This window comes from Squalius cephalus, assembly GCF_949319135.1.
Source record: "Squalius cephalus genome assembly, chromosome: 22".
Taxonomy (NCBI): Eukaryota; Metazoa; Chordata; class Actinopteri; order Cypriniformes; family Leuciscidae; genus Squalius; species Squalius cephalus.
This window is the reverse complement of record NC_137143.1, coordinates 24310516-24316515: the sequence shown is the minus strand read 5'-3', so window position 1 is coordinate 24316515 and position 6000 is coordinate 24310516.

Below are 6000 nucleotides of genomic sequence, written 5' to 3'. Positions count from 1 at the left end.
GAGCCTGTTACAGTACACGCACGCCTGCAAACATGATAACGCTCTCTGGCTGCTCGCTCTCCCCGCACTCTCTCCCTCTGTTCGAGCCGCGCGGACTGCGCCGCTCACAAGGGATTGCAGAAGCTGACAGTCGCGGGGTTAGTTTTCTTTACGTTACAAGAAAGCTACTGTCCCCGCGTCCGTCACTCGCCGGTGATAGGAGGAAAGAGAGCGTTCGAGTCCCACCGAGGCTTGGCTTCCGCCTTTCTCACATATTTCTCAGTCCCCTCTAAGTTCAGGCGGCTGGAAATATTAATATTGCAGTAAACGAGCCTGTCACAGCACACGCACGCCTGCAAACATGATAACGCTCTCTGGCTACTCGCCCTCCCCGCACTCTCTCCCTCTATTCGAGCCGCGCAGACTGCGCCGCTCACAAGGGATTGCAGAAGCTGACAGTCGCGGGGTTAGTTTTCTTTACGTTACAAGAAAGCTACTGTCCCCGCGTCAGTCACTCGCCGGTGATAGGAGGAAAGAGAGCGTTCGAGTCCCACCGAGGCTTGGCTTCTGCCTTTCTCTCATATTTCTCAGTCCCCTCTAAGTTCAGGCGGCTGGAAATATTAATATTGCAGTAAACGAGCCTGTTACCTTACACGCTCGCCTGCAAAACATGACGACGCTCCGGCTACTCGCCCCGCTTCCCGCGCAAACTGCGCCGTTCTCAGGGATGTCAGAGCGGACGGTCACGAGTAATGCTCAGCACCCCGCGTGCCTCACTCACCGGCGGAATGAGGAGGGAGATGTTTGTAGCCCCGCTGAGGCCGGGCCATTCTCCAATTCCCATACGTTTCTCAGCCCCCTCTGAGTTTAGGCGGCTGAAAATGTTAATGTTGCAGCAACGAGCCTGTTATAATACACGCACGTCTGCACGCTATCGCCGACGAAAAACATGACCCGCACTCTCTTATGCTCGAGCGAACCGATAGCCTATGCACTCTTCCCCTGTGGCTCAGTGGCAGAATAACAGGCTTTCACACCAGAGACCCGTGTTCGATCCCGGCTCTGGCAGCAAAAATTTTTATGCTGTTCGCTGATCCAAGCTCGCGGCCAGCTTCTCACACGCAGAAAGTGTGTGTATTGCAGCCAATGAGTCAGTTATACAACTCGCTCGCCTGCACACAAACGCTGTTCGTACAGCGGCCCAGAAAATCTGGCAAAGAGTGTTAATTCTGGTTATTCGGCTCACGCCGACGGTGTTTGAGTGTAGTAAATATGCCCACGACCCAGTGTTCATTTCTACACACAAGCACAATTCCCCCTGTGTACCCCACAGAGCACACTCACATAAAGCGCGCACTTGCCGCTCGAGTGTTAAGTGTAGGAAAGGTGCCCGCTCACGAGTGCTCACAACCACACGCTGTTCGCTCTGTCTCACACGTTCAGGGTTCAGATATCGCCACTGCCACCGGCCGTGTTTTAATAAAGAGTCCTGTGCCCGCTCCCCTGCGTTCACACTCTGCTATAAACACTCACGCGCGCTCTCTCAGCGCAATCCGGCCGGTCACTGCTATCAGCGAGTCCCCGTCTCGCAGCACTGTCTCAGCGCGCACCGCGCGCCCGCCACTGCCGGTCCCTCGTCCCGCGCTATGCAGCGGGCAGGACTCAGAGGCCATTCGACCCCTAGCTATGAGTGCGAATGCATGGAAAGCTATTCCGGGTGTGTCGACATGGGTGCTGGACACGGTAATACAGGGCTATTCGCTACAGTTCAGTCGTCGGCCTCCGCGCTTTCAAGCCCGGACCGAAATGAAAGTGAACGCAGAAGCAGCCCATCTGCTTCATGCAGAAATAGCGAAGCTGCTACAAAAAAAAAAAAAAAAAAAAAAGAAAAAAGGCGATAGAGAGAGTTCCTCCTTCTCTGACCGAGGCGGGCTTTTACAGCCGTTATTTCCTCGTGCCCAAGAAGGACGGTGGGCTCAGACCCATATTAGATCTGAGACATTTGAACAGGGCTCTCATGAGACGGCCGTTCAAAATGCTTACGACCAGGCAGATCCTCGCGCTAATTCGCCCGAGGGACTGGTTCATATCTCTCGATCTGAAAGACTAGCGCAGTCAAAAGAGGAACTCATCTCTCACAAGATAGCGCTTCTCAGTCATCTGGAAAGCCTGGGTCTTTCGGTGAACTGGGCCAAGAGCTCACTTATCCCCAGTCAGTCAATTTCCTTCCTAGGAATAGAACTGGACTCGGTGGCGATGACGGCCAGGCTGTCAGAACAGCGCGCGCGCTGTGTTCGACACCTCGCCGCATCCTTCCAAAAGGGCAGATACCTCCCTCTGAAACGTTTCCAGAAGCTGTTAGGCCATATGGCATCAGCCGCAGCGGTCCTACAGCTGGGTTTACTTCGAATGCGCCCGCTTCAATGCTGGCTGAAATCGAAAATACCCCGCGGAGCGTGGGTTTCGGGCAGCGCTCAAGTCAGCGTGACTCAGGTCTGTGTCTCAGCCCTGCAGCCCTGGCTAGCGCCCGAATGGTACCGACAGGGAGTGACAATGGGAGTCATCTCACACCGCAAAGTGGTCTCGACAGACGCGTCCAACATGGGTTGGGGAGCGCTTTACGGGGGCAGACCAATCTGCGGCCCCTGGTCGGGCCCAGAGCGGAACCTCCATATAAACTGTCTGGAGATGTTAGCGGTCGAGAAGGCTTTGAAGCATTTTCTCCCATACTTGCGGGGACACCACGTGCTAGTTCGCTCAGACAACATGTCAGTGGTGTCCTACGTGAACCGCCAGGGCGGACTCAGATCCAGAGCCCTGCGCGCTCTAACAGAACGCCTTTTGGTCTGGGCTCAGGGCTCGCTGCGCTCGCTGAGAGCCGCGCACGTGCCCGGGCACCTGAACGACGACCCGGACAAACTGTCCAGGGACAATGTTACCCCAGGGGAATGGGCGTTACACAGCCAGACGGTACAGACGTTGTGGCGCCGCTTCGGCGAAGCGAAATTGGACCTTTTTGCCACAAGCGAGAACGCTCAGTGCAAAAGGTTCTTTTCGAAGAGCAAGGATGCGCTGGCCCAAGTTTGGCCCAGTGTCCCGTTGTACGCTTTCCCCCCGATCTCAATGCTGCCTCAGGTATTAGCAAAGATCAGGGAAACGCGCTGCGCAGTGCTCCTCATAGCCCCGCACTGGGAGAACCAACCCTGGTTCCCGGAGCTGGTGAGCCTGTCAGACACAGCCCCGTGGCCGATTCCGGCGAGGAGAGACCGTCTCTCTCAAGCCCGAGGGTCAATTCTGCATCCCCATCCAGAGCGCTGGTCTCTGCATGCGTGGGTAATCAACGAATATTCGCTGATCTGCCAGAAGGGGTAGTTAACACGACCTCGCAGTCCAGAGCCCCCTCGACGAGGCGGCTCTATGCGTCTAAATGGTCAGTGTTTAACAAATGGTGTGCAGGGAAGAGTTTGAACTCTCAGTCCTGTGGGGTTCCACAGGTTCTGAACTTCCTCCAAGAGCTCTTGGACGCGGGCAGGTCCCCCTCCACGCTCAAGGTGTATGTTGCGGCGATTGCTGCGTTCGCCGACTCGGCGCGCGGCCGCGCACTAGGAAGAAACAAACTCATTACCCGTTTCCTGCGAGGCGCCAGGAGGCTGAACCCTCCGCGGCCACCTTCGGTTCCGATATGGGATCTGTCTTTGGTCCTGGAGGCCCTTAAAGCTTTTCCCTTCGAGCCGTTAGACTCTGTGGGTCTCTAATACCTCACTTTCAAAACCGTTTTTCTGCTGGCCCTCGCCTCAGTAAAACGTGTGGGTGACTTGCATGCGCTATCAGTTAGCGCGTCGTGTCTCGAGTTTGGACCTAACGACTCGTTAGTCATTCTCAAACCTAGACATGGCTATGTCCCTAAAGTGTTGGGTACTCCTTTCAGAGCACAGGTTATCTCCCTCTCAGCCCTGCCGCCGGCAGCCAGCGAGGTCGATAATAACCTCCTTTGCCCTGTCAGGGCGTTAAGGCTTTATATTACGCGCTCTGCAGCCTTCAGGCTCTCAGAGCAGCTCTTTGTTTCGTTTGGTGGGCACACCAAGGGTCTCGCCGCCTCGAAACAGACGCTATCCAGATGGATAGTGGACGCTATTGCGACAGCATACGCGTCCAAAGACCTGCAGTGCCCTCTGGGCATACGGGCTCATTCCACCAGAGGCGTTGCCTCATCGTGGGCATGGTCCAGTGGGATTTCCATTTATGACATTTGTACGGCAGCAGGCTGGGCCTCCCCGTCTACATTTGTTAGGTTTTATAACCTGGAAGTTCCCGCCCTGCAGGCTAAACTTCTTGCAGTCTAAAATCATGTTCATGCCCTGCTCTTCGCAGGCTGGATATTAGATTTGACTCTTCTGGTCGAGCCGCACTTTCAGGGAAAGCTTTTATATACAGCTGCGCCGCTCTGTTTCTCCCTACGGGTGCTTATGTACATGTGTTGGCCCGCATTGCTGGCCACCTCTCTCCCCACTCTTCACTCCCCGGGTCCCCTCCCCCTGGAGTTGTGTGTGGATGCATGGCGCGCACGGCGTTGACAAAGGGTTCCCGTAGCGTAAGTTCCTTACGCAATACGAGAGAACCTCTCGTAAGAGAACGATACTCGGTTACTCACGTAACCTCGGTTCTCTCTAGAGAGGGAACGAGTATTGCGTTCCCTGCCGTGCTTGCGCCTCGAGCTCATGTCGCTTCATTCGACAGAAACCAGAGAATTAAGCCTCCGAGCCCTGTTTTTATACGCTCTGACGTCGCCCCTTCTGGCGGGCTGTGACGCGCGAGGGCGCGCGCTCCCTGATTGGGCGTGACGTCACGCGGGGCTCACTGGTAGGCTTAAGCAGTTGCCGCGCGGCAGCCAATGAGCCAGTATTGCCCGCTCTAGCTCTGCTGTGCTGCCTGCTGCACTGCGTTGACAAATTATGAAAAATTAAGGATAATTTTTTGGCTTCAGTATCTCGAGAAAAGATGACTTTTCCCGTAGCGTAAGTTCCTTACGCAATACTCGTTCCCTCTCTAGAGAGAACCGAGGTTACGTGAGTAACCGAGTATCGTTTTAATTCAAGTCACCGTATGTATGAATTGCAGTTTGTTTGCTTAATAAATAAGTTGTGTCAGGTCCTTGACCTATAGATGTACAATACCGGTAGTATATATTTTATAGTGAAATAGTGAAAAGTAACTATACTTAAACTCTGCACTTGAACAAAATTTGAACAGTTTGAATGCAAATAAGTTTAATAAGGTTTCAAAGCAAGAAAGGTAGGAAGTGCTGGATGGAATATTTAAACACAACATTTCTTTTCTTTTGATATCAGAGGGAGGTTAAGCAGAAAATAGTTCCAGCAGAACTAAAGCAACTGCCTGACAGCAGGTGGATCTTAAAAGTAGTGCACAGGCTGTGTCTATTTTTATCCTAGAGCATCAATAACCCTCATTACGCAACATGATGCTGTCTTGTTTTCTTGTCACATAAACAGATGTGTTGAAATCAAAGTGCTGAGCCATTCTGTTCACAGGCATCACTGAAAAGATTCTTAGAATCAGAGTGAAAATAAATAGGACTTTAATAATCTACATGTAAAAAAAAAAAAAAAAAAATCACCTCTGTTTTTGTGCAATCGAAACGTGACTCCCTTCTCGGTTTCAGGATCAGGTCCACTGTTCCCACTGGGTGATTTTGTTTGTAATGCAGCCCAACAAATGTGCCATGACAGATGGGACATAAAACCCCAAATCCTCTGTTTAAAAAAAGAAGAGAAAAGATGATAAAAAGGAGAGTGTGAATTTTACATTTTAGCTTCAGAGCAAATGCTATTTGGATCATCTTAAATGACCTATCAATCTGTCAGAAAGCATGACTTCTAATTGGGCTTTAAGTGGAAATGTACAACCCAGTTTTGAAACTAAATCGAGGAAATGGGAAAATCCTTCGGAGGATGTGACAGCCCAAGGTTTCTACTGATATCTTCAAAAGTGCTGCTAATGAAG